Raw genomic sequence first — 17,136 nt, 5'->3', positions numbered from 1 at the left:
AAACACACATTGGCTGTCAGATTTATGAAGATTTTTCGAAGTGTTGCGAATTTCCTGTGATTAAATGTAGATAAAAAACATAAGAGAATACCGAAAAAATAAGCTTACAGGCAAAACAAATATTGTCATGATTTTTATAGCCAACGATCTATGTATCTTTCAGCTAAAAAAGCGGTAATTATAATCATCTGCTGGTTATTTTAAAAACTAATAGTACATAAATTGAAGAAAATCACTCTTGCCCAAAATGTATAAAAATAGATAGATACATTTATTGTATTTCATAACACATCAATTTATTATGGCCTATGCAGAAAGCAGAACCAGAGTTAGAGACTCAGTCAAAGTAAGAATAATATAATGTTTTTTAATATGGTAGCTAAGCACCGGAACTCAATCAGTTGATTATTGTATCCACGAAGGAATGCGGAGCAAATAGGAGTAACTGAAATACAACAAGATTGAAACGAAGGGAGAAGCTATTGGAACTAGCATTACATAGTTTTTTTAGCGAATCTAAGAAAATCACCCAAAGAGAGAGTAACTTAGGCTTAAAGTAGTGTATCTTCATGTACTGGAAATGCGCCTTAAACTAACAGACTTTGGACCTTGTAGAGAACCAAATCGTGTTGGTGTTAGTATTCTTTCATAAAATTTTTTAGTGTTTTTTTAAATTCTTTATGGTTTTCATTTAAACATTCTTAGTGTTTTCAAAAAAACTTTTTTGTTAATAAAAATTATCTGAAATTGATAATCATGCCGCTATGAAGTGATTGGCAACCGGACCACTTTTACTATTCTCAATAACAGAAGTATTTATATGCCAGAAAATGATGAAATAATTCCCATACAAATCTATTAGGCACCTAATAACACAAATTCTCACAACACATAATGATACTGAAATTAAAAATTCTGACGCTATGGTGTGATCGAAAACCGGAATACTTTACTCTTTTTAATAATTTAAGTAGTTTAATACCAGAAATCGCCCTCACGACTCAGAAAGAGATTCGAGAGTAATAAAATGTTATTGCTACTTTATCACACGAATTCCGTCTGACACTGAGTGGGAGACATTTACTACAAGGCGAAAAGAGGCACTGAATTGTTAAACAGACAATTCCACGCTTTACTATAGGTCTCAAAGGAACTGAAACGATCCGTCTCGCCGAACATTGTAGTATTTTTCAGACGTAGGTATTACCAATAAAAAAACAAAAACCAAAAAATCAACAAAATCCTAAAGGATATTAACTGCCTTTACAGGGTAAGCCTAATATAGGTATCGGATTCAATGATATTAAAGGAATTAGTCAAATAGAGTACTAATATTTGCCTGGTGCAACCAGAAGTGATACATGTTACTACATTGAAGTCACTACTGAAGTACACTGTCATTAGCAAATCAATTCATCCTGTTAAATTAATGCACTTATATGACGTGTTCTTACCTACTTTCTGCACACTAAATTTCCTATTAAGTTTGATATGATTCAAATTTAGTAGGAAAACATCAAAGAATTTACTTAGTGTATCAAGAGAGAGCATATCCAATTTCGAAACTTAAATCACCGATTAAAATGTAATCAGGTGGTAGTTCCACAATCATTATTAAAGAAAGGCTTCGTTGAATGCCATGCCAATTTTGTAGAGCCCGAGTCCGTATAAGAATTGGACACATCAGATGTTCCTTTTCCTTAAGCGCTGGTGAACACGTTCTGTTCTATGATTAGTTCGGGTTCATATTTTTCAATAAGCTAGTGTACTATTATAACAAATACCAATTTAAAAACTATTAATTGCCAAAGAATCTCTAGAGCATACTTATAAACTTTCAACAGCATTTATTGGTATTGATCTCTTAAAACTGATGTCTGAACTTTCTCAATGCGGAATACCAAGGATATTAATCAAATGGAGAGAAATGTCGTTAATTAATATATATTATAAGAAAAATTGTATATCTATAGCTTATCAATTCATTAGGTGTTTAGTAAACTGAAGACACACTACCTTCTTAGTTTTTCACGTAAATAGGTTGTATAAAATATAACCCCCGTAAAAGTGTTATAAATTATATATTGACAACACTACCTTCAGAATAATAAATATCAGAACGTTGAAATCCATTTTAATTAAGTTCGAAAGCTTTATTTATTTATTTTTATTTATAAAAATAAATTTATTAAAAAAATAAATTTATTTATTGAAGAACGCAACTAACAGTTCTCCAAGAACATTCGATATAATATATTAATATATATTCTTTAGAGAACGCCGAATAGTTATATACCGGCAAGCCAAGTTATTTGAAAGTTTGAGAACATTTATAAAGAACATTTATAATAAATACTTGGGTATTGTATTAGGTTTAAAAGCTGATGCAATCAAAGTGCCTTATGATCTTAACGTCTAGGACTCTATTAGACTTTGTTAAAAAAGCCATACGTAAAGTGCATTCAATCAGTTTTTACATACAAAAGCAGGGTATGGACTGTAAAATCACATCAATTAAATTTTCTTTCAACATATGATAAAAGAATTCGGATAAGTGTTACCAAATATGTTGGAACTATAATAATGAGTTAGGATATTTCATATATTATATATAAAAATCCTACTATTTGAGATATGTGGAAAAAATATAAATTCAATTTTAATCAGAAGAGTTTACTTGTCAAGGTACACTATTCGCTCAATTTTTAAATTAACATTTCTGATAGGTTGCATTAAAACTATCAGTCCATTAAAGGTAACTTTGTAACTTTTTTGACTTGAGTTAAAATATGTTAAAGAACTTATAATATGTTTTGGTAGTACTATTGTACCGATGTTTTATTGTAATTATTTGTAAGGAACGATTTATTTTATAAGAGTTGCAATCGTGATTGCGTAAAAGGTAAAATAAATCGGTATGTATTGTAGTAGTATATAGTATTTAGAGTAAGTATTTAGTATAAGTGTTTAGTTCATAAGTTTAGAAATTAGTTTATCATTGTAATATTACACATAAGAAAATGTACATGGCAACTCTAGTTTGTCAAGTTCAACTGATGTGTATCATGAAAATAAAGGAATCAGTATATGACTGACAACCGAAGAGGTGATGCGTTTTGTATTTAGAGTTGCTTGACTACAGTATTATTGTCTTCCTTATTGATTAAATAAACGACTATATAATTTGCTTTACACCTTATAATATAGCGTACTGTAATGGGTAGGTAGGCGATTCCAAGAGATTTACTTAGGCCCATTTTGTTAGCGTATAATGAAAAACTGAAGTTTTGGAACCACTTAGAATCTTTGGCAAAGCTTATAATGCTATTCAAGAGGAGGTCTTACAGTTCACCAAAGTTCTCAAAAAAGAAATTCCCTAAAGTATTGTAGTTTAAGTCAGCTAGAAAATTAATAATTGGTAATAGCTGTAACGTTTTAAGCAAAATAAGTTCATAATCCTAACAAAATATATTTTGACTCATACAATTACTCTTGTTTAAGTAAATTACTCTTAGCTTGAAAACTGAATATAGCTTCCTTTTTATTAACTTAGTACTAATTTTGCCTTGTTTTAATACTCTTGACGAGGTTGTCTTAGATTAGAAGATGCCTTAAACTAATTGATTTATAAATTTATTAAAAACTAACCAGTAATAAAATTCTTTAATAATGTTTTTTCTAGCAAAATAATATAAAGATATATATTTATACCTAGCAGCCGCTTTGTTTGTTGTATTTAAGTGAATTTTAAAATAAAAAAAACTAATATAAATATTTTTAGACATAAAAAATGTGGCAGCTTTTATGTGTCGGAGCGGAAGTCTATTCATCGGGGAAGATCCAAGAGCAAATTTTGTGCAAATTTCACACCATTTAAATTGAAAAGTACATAAATGAAGTATTTCACACTTTATTTTTTTCTTTCAGCGATATTTTTTCGATTGTGTACTTGTTATTTTTTTTTATTTTTTCTTAACTAAAACTTTTTGCTTAGTATCTACAAGAGACCAAGAAAGCTTGCCTAAAGAAAGAATCTTTTTATGCGCAAGAATTGTGAAATTTGTGTCTGTGTGAACCGGCATGGGAACACCAATATTCCAGACAATGGTTTTAGCGAAGCGCACGGTATCGATTTCAGCTCGCATCCGCTGTTTGACAAATTCAATTTAATTCAATAGATACTTTTTTTGCACTTTAATGTTTACATGATCTTTGTCAGGAGTTGACAAAAGCTGCAAATGCTTAAATGTCGTATGACAAATTTTTAAACTTAACTGCATCATTAATGGAAGTAAGGCAAACAGTAGGTCGTATGCATAATAAGTAAAGAACTGAAAAGATTCTAAACTTATTTCTTTTTTCTTGTGATAATGAGTTAGGCTAAGTTCTCTGAGTTGGTAAAATATTACGCTTGTAAATTTGTTTTTAATAGTTCATAAATTTAAGTTAGATGTTGCATAAATACACAATAAAAATTATTAATAATTCATGACGAAATTAAACTTTTAAGAAATTAAAACGTTTCGAATAGAAATGAAAAGACAACAACAAATATTTTAGTTAATTTATTGAAATTTGGCTGACCATACAACGCTGTTTCGAGTACTGTATCAAGTGCTCATCATCAGTGGTCTTAGCAAATATTCGAATTAATGGTCCGTATATAATTTGTTTGGACTGTAAGTATTACGCTTAGAACTCGTGCCTGATTAAAAGATTTCTATTCGAAATCTTCTAACTATTAATAATTTTGTTTTTAAAATGGACTAATTAGTTAATTGATAAATTATAGACTTATTAAAACATTAGATTTAAAAAAAATTTTTTTATAACACCAATATTTCAACTATATTCTATAGTCATCTTTTGGGTACTATACATTATAGAATATAGTCGAAATGTTGATGTCAATAAAAAATTTTTTGAAAAATTAATTTTTATCGTTTTGTGGGTTAATATATAGAAGCGGAATATTCGTTTCAGTGGACTATTAGGCACCGAATAAAATGGAGCGTAATTGAAAAATGTTTGCAAGATATTTAGATTTTTTGTTGGCTCTACTATATAATATTATTAACCAACATTAACCAACAGATTAATTAGCAAAGTTTATGGTTTATACTATACAGAAGAGGAATATAAGAAATATTGTATAAACTTTTGATATTTTCACACGTTTCAACAAATCATTATAGAAAAGTTTGCCAAAGAATCAATTTTAAATTCTTCTAATTTTGAAATCCCTTTAAAAAAGTCCTAAACGGTGCATGATTGAAGAAAGAATCTTTAGTCAAAGAAACAGTAATATTGCTATTGCTGTGACTATGCACTTCATTAGGTATCCAACCTGAAAAATGAAATCTCTGCTTCACCTAGAAAATCAGGATCTTCAGAAGAAAAGGATGAAAAGGAACTGAAAATTTTAAAGCTTTGAAAGCCAACAAAAAATTATAGCAAGTTCTGCAGGGAATAAATTTGATCTCTTGCAATTTTCAAATCAATTTGAGAAAGTCTTCTATGCTGCATGATTGAAGAAAAAATCTTTAGTCAAAGAAACAGTGACATTGTATGCTGCACTGCAACTTAGTAGGTTTCCTACCCGAAAAGGACATGTCCGCCTCACCTAGAAAATCAGGATCTTCAGAAGAAAGAGGTAAAAAAGACTAAAAAATTTTGAAGCTTTTGTGGCTTTCAACTATAAATTATAGCAACTTTCGCAGGGAATAAATTTTGATCTCTTGCAATTTTCAAATCTTTCTAAAAAAGTCTTCAATGCTGCATAATTGAAGAAAAATTCTTCAGTCAAGGAAATAGGTTAGATCAACTTTTAGTCAGTATTTTTATTCAACCCAAAAACTTAGGTGTCCCTTTCCATTTGCAAAATTAGAGGTTCAGGAAAGAAAGGTAAAAAAAGAGCTGAAAACTTGCCAAACAAATGCCTAAGCCTGGCACTTTGGAGGTATTCCCCTGCGAAAGCATTAGTACATTGTAAATCTGGTAGTCATCTTGAGTATAAATCCATCAAAAATTATAATTGATACTATCCACTAATCCGTATCGATTGAAAGTACTGCTACTTTTTAAGCTTAAACTTTCATATCTGGTTGTGTGGTGATAAAACAGCGACTCTTTGCTACTTGGACATGAGAGGAAACTCTGCTGCGGGTAAAACCCATCAACCAAGAATGGAAGAAATTTCAGTAAATGCTCCGTCAAGACTGTTAGTGTCTTTAAAGTGGAAACAGTCATTTTCAAACTGCATTCACAAATTTTGCGTGCAAGAATGTGACCGCATTTCGGTATCCAATAGAATTTCAAACTATTTTATGATAAAAGATCATTTCTCACTCTCTGTTTGGAAGCAAATAACCACTATTGACAAGTGTTCAACATACAAAATGCAAATAAATCAAAATATTTCAACTTTTTGTGTTAAAAATAATGTAGAATATAACTGCATAATAAAACTGCCACAAGCGCCTTTTAGCAGCTCAGCGGGTGACCCTTTTGTATTTCAGATACTTATATTTGATCAAAAATTGTCATGTTTGCTATAAACAAATATACTTCATACGACTATAAACAATTCATATTGCATAGCTTAAACTTCAGTACTGAATTACTTGTACAACAGTTTGAAAAATTGAAATAATTTTATATAATTTAAATTAATTTTCAACAATGAAAGAGTGAAGTAATGAACTAATGAATCAATGAATCAATGAAAATAATGAATATGGAACGCTTGGAAATATTTTAGTTTATTGTAAATTATTTCAATATTGACATTCACTTTCATGAACAAAGTCCATTCTAATTAGGGTGACAGCTTGACAGTTTCTGTGTCAATGTCTTTTTGGCCATGCAATTGATTGTGGAACTATGATATCCATAAATTGAGTAATTTTCGTTTTAATAACTCCAACTAATTTACTGAAATCGTAAAGTCAATTTAAAGAGTTTTAAACTCAACTTTGCTGTTTTGAAAATGCCGTATTGGAACAACTTCTGTGCAATTTTGTAATATTATTTAAATTTATTTAATCAATTTGTCAATTTTTTCTCAGTACCCCATAAAATCTATTAAGTGCAATGGATTTTATTGACACCGTTCAAGCTGTTATTGATGACAAATCTGTCAACTCCCAATCTATAATGTTATTTTAATGCTTAAATTGAAGCAATAAAATCGATTTTTTATTTAATCTGAACTGCTTAATTAAATGGTTTAAATAAATTATATGCGTTATCTAAGTTATATTAACTGTAGTTAATAAATTTTCAATGGACTAGTTAATATTTTAATAAAACTATGTTAAAACGATAATTTTTACCATTAGCGAAAATAGTTTCCTCTATTATTCTGCACTGGCAATGATTACGAAAATCGGATCAACAATCGAATCTGTGAGTCAAATGTCTTTCAGAGCTCAATAGTTCGAAGAGATAAATAATATTTTGGTACTTGAATTTGTATATCGCTATAAAAAAAGAGCAAAAAACAACAACTGCAACTGCTAATTAACAGAACCAACAGCAATTTAATAACATTCTGCTATACACTGTTTCATAACATTTTGTGGTTACATTCTGCTATTATCATTCTGTTAATTGTAATTTTGCTATTTTGGTAATTGCTGTTCTGCTTCTTATGAAAATTGATTTTGTAATTGCTATTATTAATTTTCTGCTACTTTCGTGTGATAAAAAGCAAAGCGCAAATTTGAATTTTTTATGTAAAAACATACATAAAATGGTGATATATATTCTTACCGGAAGAAGCTATAAAACTTTGAAAAGTGGATTCTATACTATTTTTTATTGATGCAACAGGGTTTAGAGACCTACTCTAAACACAGAAGGGGGTACAATAGACACAACGGTCGCACGTACGGAGAGACTAACAAAAGTACGCTTGATCTACAACGTAAAACGAACTTTTAAAAAATCAAAAAATATCAGCTGATTTAGTATAGTATTTAGTATATATTACATATGAAATTCCACCCGAAGTAGTTAAAATAAGAGCAAGAAAATATAAAGACACTCTTCAAATTTCAGCTTGTGATAATATACAATGAGTGCCAATAGTAATATTCAATGAGTGCCAATATGAGTGACAGTAGTAATGTCGGAGATTACGCCGGAAATAATCCTGTGAAGGACAAACTTCACTAAGGTCAAACAAAATTATCAATTATTATCAAGCGTTATTCTGGTAAAGACCAATATTGATGAAGATAGAAGATTAATTCCTGTTGAACTGGGCTCAAATGCTATCGCTTTCAAAATGTATAGAAATGAATGAAAATTATATTGAAAAGATGAACCATAAAAAATATATAGAACAAGTATCAATAAAATCAAGTTCCAGTTAAAACTACCTTAAATGTTTTTAAATTATATCTGCAAGTAATACACTATGCATGTTTCGACAAATTCTGCTCTCTGAACATGGAACTAATAATGGCAGCTGCTATCGAGAAGTAGTATTACCGTTCAGCAAGCTTTTAAGTCATATTCTTGGTTTTTCAAACTAGTAGTGTCTATTGTGGTTTGGAATGTTAAGATTGAAAATTACTGAAAATAAGCAGTAAAAGGTAATTTACCTAAATTGGTTCTATTCAGATAAACAATAATGACGCAAAACGAGCTTGTAAATATGGCTAATTTTTAAATATTGTCTTATCTAAAGAGAAAATTTTTCAATAGAACAATTCGTAAAGAAGGAAAATGAGTAGATTATTAAATATTATAAAGATTTCACAAAACTATATATGTGTACTTCGCTACAAGAAATCAAGAAACATTGATAATGATGGTTTAGGTAGCAATATCGATCGTTCAGGATGAATCGTTCAGGGAATAAACTCTCGAAACTCAGAAATTCTTCAAGAAATAACGAATGTTATCAGATCAAAAGAAAGTGTCGATGAGATAAGGTGAGACCAAACGTAATTCCAAAGTAAGTACTTTGGCTACAAAGTTATGAAATAGTTTTGAAATTCAGTAAGTCACCTTTAAAGCTATCCGACAGAATACTCTAGTTGTTTTTCAGTATATAATTGAGTAGCATATTTAATAGTAGAGATTGTAAGAACGTGATTAATAAAACCGTAGCACAACCTTCAGGCCCGCTTGTAAGTGAGGCATATATCAACATAATAAGATGTCTGTTAGATTTTTGTGAAAGAAGTGCGGGTCTCAAATGCAGACCTAGTTTTTTTCCTTTTAAAGTAACTTTTCTATGCTCTTATGTAAGGAATTTGACGTATACAAGAAACGCTGTTAGGCGATTTCTACTTAAAGTCTTCCAAAATATCTGAAATCAATAACTGAACTGAACAGCAAAATGAACATTTAAGAGTTGTAAAGTTTTACTATAATAAGTTTTCAATAAGTTTTGTACATATAAATCTATTAACAAAAACTATCTATCTATCAGGTAATATCTCAGCCAGAAACTCGTATGAGTAACATATTTACCTGAATGTATGCGATATAAAAATATAAACCTAATTTGTATGTAGTGTAGTACTCATAAAGTATCTAATCTGTGTGGTGTTAAATCCAAGGGAGCATATGTAATGCGATTGTTTACATACGAATGAATTCCTGATCAGATTTTCAACTAAAAAGAAATCATTAAGAATGAAAATAATGCAAAATGAAGCCAGTGAAAAAAATAGTGAACTGAAACACTGAAATCGAAGTGCAAAAATGTGCATGCAGCAAAATACAAAAGCCTTCTGTACGTAAACTCAGCGTGTCGCCAAAACAATAAAAAATCTTTTATGGACCAGAAAAGAAATGAAAACAAAAAACGGCTGCAATATATGAGTTAGTAGAGCTCGGAATCTGCAGATACAATTGCATGTGTATACGAACTTATATTTGCTGTACGATATTGAGCCAGAAATGTCGGTGGTTCACTGAGGCAGTCAGTCACATGGTTGAGTAGTGTTGGTGCGAAAGCTAAATATCAATGCGAAATATTACGAAATCTATAATTTTGAATGACAGACAGACATAGTAAGTCGCTCGTATGTATAAGCTCCTATTAAAGTGAAGCATTTAAGTAAATCTCAGCTTATGTGGTAAAACGTAGACACGTTCGCAAACACCAACCTTAACCACAACAATTATGAACAATTCATTTGGCAGCAGCAGTGCTGAAATAGGAGCGCGGGTGTTACCAGTGTGACAGGACTTGGTTCTCATTTCAACTCTACTCTTTATTCCTTTCAGTTTCAGGTTCCTCGTTTGCAGTTTGTGGTATATAATGACGAAGGGACAATAACGTGACAGACAAATGTGTTTGCATATTTGCTTATGACGATCACATATGAACTCGTATGGCATATATTTTCACAGAGAGTTATTAAGGCGGTAAAGGGAGTGTCATTAGTGCAGCTTTTACTTCTGTTATATTGACCAAACCTACAAGGGTTCTCTTAAACATTTTATGTACTGAAATATTTTTTATAGTTTTATGATCTTAATGTGTACGAATATTAACGAAAAATTATTTGCAGAAGGCGCAAGTTAAGTGATCGAGATGCGTTTCACTCATATCCGGTTGAGATTTCACACCTTCAGTTTTATGATGATACCTGATGGTTAGGTAGGATACTAAATATGTGTTTACTTAATTCTTGATTATAATTTGCTATAATCTTCTTAATGTATTTTTATTAAATGGAGTTAATAGGGATGCATGCCATATAATATATAAAATAATTAAAAACATAATATTTTTAGGTGCTAACTTCTAAACTAAGTCTTCAATTTACAAAAAAAAACAAATATAATATTTTTTGTAACGTGGAAAATGGAAGATACCACTCATATTTCTACTGCAAGCTATTATACTCATCACCCCACTAAGTACAACAGCTTAGTGGTGCATCCAATTATGTATGCAGACGTCAATTTCTGAACTAAGTTGAATATATACGGTTTTATAGTTTCTAATGGCAAATATAGCAAGCATTTATTATTCTGTAGAGAAACACTATGCAAAATACAAAAATATTATCAATCAATTAAAGTTTATAATATTGTGATCCTTTTAAGGACGCAATAACATAAAATCATTTAACAAAACTAGTCATTTTAGTATCGGAAACGGAAAGGAGTTACGCAGGGCTATGTCTGATGAGAACGGTATTTGATTAATAATAATAATGGATATCTGTTATCAGCGAGTAGTAACTAACACATTACAGTGCTACTTACCTGCAGATTTATAACTTTATAAGTAGTGTACTTCTTGCACAAAATGTGAACTTGTTTATATTAACAATTCCTAATTCTTTAAAACAATAAATTCAAAAAATCTTTAAGAATGATACAGTTAATCCTTAAATAATACATATTTGAAAAATCCTAGAATATTAATAAATTATTAAAAAAGGTTTGCTAATCCGCATTACGCGCACACCATTATTAGAATATAGTCCAGTTATGCTTTTTTTAAAAAACACTTTTTTCTAATTAAAAATATTATGAATTGTTCTTAATAGTCCCCAAAAATGTTAGTATCTTTTTTTTGTTCCCGTTTAGATATCACCCTTTCTTCGTGCAAATGGTTCAGTGGTTTTGCAAAGTGTATGAAGTCTTCACTCAAAGCAGACTGAATTACTTTCATTCTAAAAATTATATTTTATCAATTTCCCAGCTAAGCATAGAATATGTCGACTTTGGATTAATTGTAACAGCTTGAAGTCGATGTGGTGAATTGCACCCAAATATTGGGTGGGCTTTTCAAAAGACCACATCCAAATACATATACAAACACTGAAAATCAAATTTGCAGATATAAGTCAGGCTCTGAGAAGACTTTTTAAAGTACCATGGTACATTAGGACGAATGATATCCTCAGGGACTTCAAGATTAATTCCATCACAAAATACATAAAAAATAGAGCCTGAAATTATTTGCGAAAACTGACAGACTTACCAACACCGCGTTATCAAATCTCAGAATAGTTACAGGCAGCAGAATGGTTAGTCTGATGAAGTGATAAACAATAATCCAGTCAAGGCGTAAAGAGGGGTTTTAAAAATACCTCAAGTTAAGAAAGAGTAAAAATGCTCAAGTGCACTGGCTCAAATAGCTTCAACATAAATAATAGATATAACCATCTCATTAGTAAAGTTAAACTACAATACTTTAAACAGTTGATCTGCTTACTTTCTTTACATACTCAATCCTTCAAATTAAAACTGATTCGAAACTTTAGAGATTGGGAACTACAATCTAAATATTACTGCTTTAGAATTTTGAACATTTAGGTATTAAGTAGAGATTAGATATATTAAAAACGCAGACCTGGTAACAAAAAGTACCATAATTTGTTTAACCCATACCTGTGCTAAATTACCTTGCAAATAATTATTCTCTCTTTGACTGATATGATGACTCCTCTTGTCTCACATTCTCCTAATTTGTTTCCCATCGTGACACACAAACGTCCTCAATTCCATGCTCTGTATATCAATGAGATCCGATGAATCTCTGTAATCCGCTTTTGATAAATTGAATACTAACAGAACTGTTAGTTCTTTTATGCTTGTAAGACTTTCAGAATGCATGCCTAAAAAGATGTTTTAGTGATCAAAGTTCTAGTTTGTATTTCTCCGGCAATCAGCAGTGCATCAACATTTATAGCATGTGTGAAAGAAGGAAAAGAGTAGGCAGGATATAATCCAATGCCGCTAACTAGTCGCTTTAACATCATTTTGAATTACCTGTGGTTTTGTGTGCCCATCATTGAAACATTGAAAATATATATAATAATATGAATTGTCGCTTTCATCAATTTGATGCTATACTATGAAGATTGGAGGATTAAAGAATTAGCAATACATTATAACTAAAAGTATAAATAGTTCAGATTAGAGAAACTACATAGTTTGGAAACTACATATATGAGTATAATCAGTAACGTGTATATATAGATATATATTGGAATATATAGAACTAAACAAGTGTACGGATTTCGGTTCATTTAGTAAAAATTTGGCTACAGCAACTAAAAATTATGTTCTTATGTTAGTAATATAGTATTATTAATTCACCTAAATCGATATTAATTTTTTCCCATGATGATGACGCCACTTTTTGCAATAAAAATAACAGAAACTCTTTCTAAATGAATTGCCCGAAATGATTTTAATCAAATGGAAAAAAAAGATAGTTAACTTGGCATCCGTGACCATTGAATTCGCGGCGACAATACAATCCAATGACAATGACAACAACCACAATAACAACAAATGAATGTTTTAAATTGATTGCAATTCAAGTCAAAAATCAAATGAAACTTCATGGAACTTTTTTATGGGATTCTGATGCCAAATGTTCAAATCTAAATGAGTCAAATGTGGTCACAAATCGATACATCTGCTAATGTTTTCGTTCGAATTGCTGCTGTTGTTCTGATTGTGTTTCTGTGTACCGATTACGGTTTCATGTGCCACAAGCTTAATTGAGTCATAGAAGAGATCTGGTCTCGCCCGAACTGAACTTAAACTAAACTAAACTGAACTGAACTGAACCGAACTCGGCAATAAAAACCTTGACACGAAAAAAGACATTTTATGAAGTTTGCGTTTGCATCCGTCGCGCTGCCTAAAACGAGAACAGCGCATGAGATTCAAAATACTCACAAGCAAAAATGACGAAGAAATTCAAAACAAAAACGAATTAAATCAAAAACACAAATAAAATCCATTAAGAGACCTCAAGAACGGACGACGAACAACAGACGACGGACAACGGACAACGGACGACGTCGTTTGGTGTGCAATAACAAACCACACGATGCGATCTCTGACTGATCCTCATCATAGTCTGGGAATCTTCAGGCTTGCCAAAAAGATTTGTCATTGTTTAGTTTTGGTTTTAGTTATTTTTATTTTTTTTATTTTTTTTATTATTATTATTTCATGTAGTTATTGCGTTCCTTTAAGATACACCGCGTCTAAACTGTGTTGAACACTTGAACCCCCCACAAGGAGCTTACGTTACCTTTTTACTGGAACATAAATACTTACTCGAATATTATTGTTTGGCTTTTGTTATAATCAGAGAATTTAGTCATAAAAAAAACAAATATTGAGTGAAGAATAATTCTATAAGAATTATAATATTTTTTCCCAACTAAAGTGACAGTCTTTGAAGTGTTGAATATTATAAACAAGAATAATCTAGCATAAAATATTTTATTAAAAAATATATAATAAGAGACAGAATTTTCAAGGGCAAAGGCAACTAGAAGTTGGATTTATTAATACAACTTTATTTATATAAGATAAATATGTATTAATATCAATCAAAAATTTTACACTTATATATTCTCATGTCAGAAATTGCTCTCAGATGTCCTATTTCAAGATATTTTAAGTTTGATTACCTTATGTGCACTGAAAATAGCTACTAAATTCTTAGCAATGGCTTTCATATAAAGTATGTACCGATCTGCATCCAATTGGAATGGAAATCTATTTCATCGATTATTAAGGGTTCTTTAGTAACATAAAAGATATGTTGTGAGGCAGTACCTTATATATCTCATATCCAAAATGAAATTATTTTGAAATTAAATTAATTTAAATAACTAAAATGTATTCCAAAATTTATTCTTCGCAGTCTATCTACATATATAAGATAATTATTATAACTGATATAAATCATGAAAGAGTGTAAAGAAAATATTTTAAATTTACACTACTACTATAACTGCCACTGGTATTATTTCAGTGGACGAAAAAAGTAAATGTTTGAATAAAACTATTATAATAATATTGTGAAGAGAATGAGGAGTCGACCACACACGTGCTGTTAGAATGCTCTGCGCTAATTCACTTACGAAATAGGCTCTTAGGAATGTATATTCTTAGGGAAGAGGCAATAAAACTCTGTAAAGTAGGTTCTATACTACTTTTTATTGACACAACAGGGCTTAAAGAACTAATCTAAGCCCAGAAGGGGCACAATAGACCCGACGGTCGTAGTGCCACATCCCCTAACAATAATAATAATAATTATAGTAATATACATTAAGACTGAAAAGTTTTCGGAAATTCTCATTTAAAATTCGCGCGCTGTATATTTTTCGATATTTTAAGTTTATGTAGTTTGGCAGCACTGTCCTTAATTACTATGCCAAAAATGAGCGTCGATCTGTCAGACAGTTCGTTTACGGCAGCTGTTGAAACCAGTTCACCTCAGTAGTGCGTTGCGAAATGTCTTCGACGGTCGTACGACCGTCCTGGAAGGCTTTGTACCACTCATAAACTTGAGTTTTCGATAAAACTGATTCCCCATAAGCCTTTTGTAGCATTCGCAACGATTCTGCACACGAAATTTCGTTCGAAACACAAAATTTGATGCAAACTCTTTGTTCAATATTTTTTTCCATTGTTTTTTTCGCAACGCCCTACTGAGGTGAACTGGTTTCAACAGCTGCCGTAAACGAACTGTCTGACAGATCGCGCTCATTTTTGGCATAGTAATTAAGGACAGTGCTGCCAAACTACATAAACTTAAAATATCGAAAAATATACAGCGCGCGAATTTTAAATGAGAATTTCCGAAAACTTTTCGGTCTTAATGTAGTTCTATTCCCATAACAAATTTCACTGGTATGCAATATTCATAACCTTAATTCCTGATGAAGAACTTTGAATATAGTACTTTTTACTATCGAAAGATAAACTCTTAAATAAACTGATAATATTAATTATTATTTATGTATCACATAAAGATCACATAAGTTGGACTATCAGTCTATTGCAGCAAATATGAAACTAAAGGTAATACCTACAATGAGACAACTTAAGGACACAAACACTATATGGGAATGCTTATATTTTCACACACAACAAAATTATAATTTAATTACTCATGCAATTATATATTATCTAAAGAATATAATCGTTTAAATGATCAACTACCAAAAGAAACGTTCTTTCGAAACGTTCCAAAGAAAAATGTTCCAATAAAAGAAGCTATCAGTGTTGATCCAATATGATTTTCTTAATAACATATAACTTAATAATATATCACACAAAAAAATTGAATATATAATTAATATTATAAATCATTTATACATATTTTACATATTAATTACATATTCAATTGATTAAAACGATGATTTAATTAAAGACTTACTTCCTTAGTGCTTTTGTTTATGGCTCAGCCGTTGTTTGTTGACATGTTACATAGTAAACTAATGACACATATATCAAATTTTGGTAATTTCCCTTGTGGGAAATTTATTTTTATAGATTACATTCGACATTTTTCGTCTTAAATGAATTGATTTATTGTTAATGAGCTGATTTATGTATATAAAAGCACTTAGTATGGTAAATCACCTTTATTAATGACTTTATTTAACAAAACCGAGTAAATGAGACAGTGTGAATGTGCTTACTAAGACTAAGTAACAATCTAGTTTTATTTTTAAAGAATCTGTCATAATTAAAATGTTGAAATCGTTGGTTATTTGTTATATCACAGTTTGATTATTTGCAGAAATAACTGTTTAAAAATTTAAAATTTCGAGAAATATACATATATATATATTCATCATGAGTTAAACCCACGGTTGTCACATGTGGTACTTTAGTACGAAAGTTGGTACTTTTCTTCCGTATGTTACTCTGATCCCCGTTTTTAGAAAATGGTACTTAATCGTATATATTATTATATTATCCAATTATATTTATTTATACATGCAGCTGTGCACAATAAAACCAATATAATTTTATGTATTGATTTAGTAAACCCGCTGCAAAAGGTAAAAGAAATTTTCGATCGGAATGGATTTTAATACCTTAAATAGTATTATAGTATGCAAAGAACTATTTGATGAAAAAGATATGCACTATGTATGGTTAGCAAAAGATAGTCCGATTATTTAAACAACAAATTTAAATAATATATATTGTATTTTCTTATTAAAAACCAATAGAAAATATTGAACTATTTTACAGAAATGGCACCTTCTTCAACGAATTTTAGCACAAAAAAAAATTTTCTTGTAGCAACCGTGATGAGACCCATAACCTTAAATATCATCTAGTCTAAAATATGTATGTGCCCACAAACTGATATACCAGCAT

This window comes from Teleopsis dalmanni, chromosome 2 (genome assembly GCF_002237135.1).
Source record: "Teleopsis dalmanni isolate 2A chromosome 2, ASM223713v2, whole genome shotgun sequence".
Lineage (NCBI taxonomy): Eukaryota > Metazoa > Arthropoda > Insecta > Diptera > Diopsidae > Teleopsis > Teleopsis dalmanni.
The sequence above is the reverse complement of the archived record's forward strand: the minus strand, read 5'-3'. Positions refer to the sequence as shown.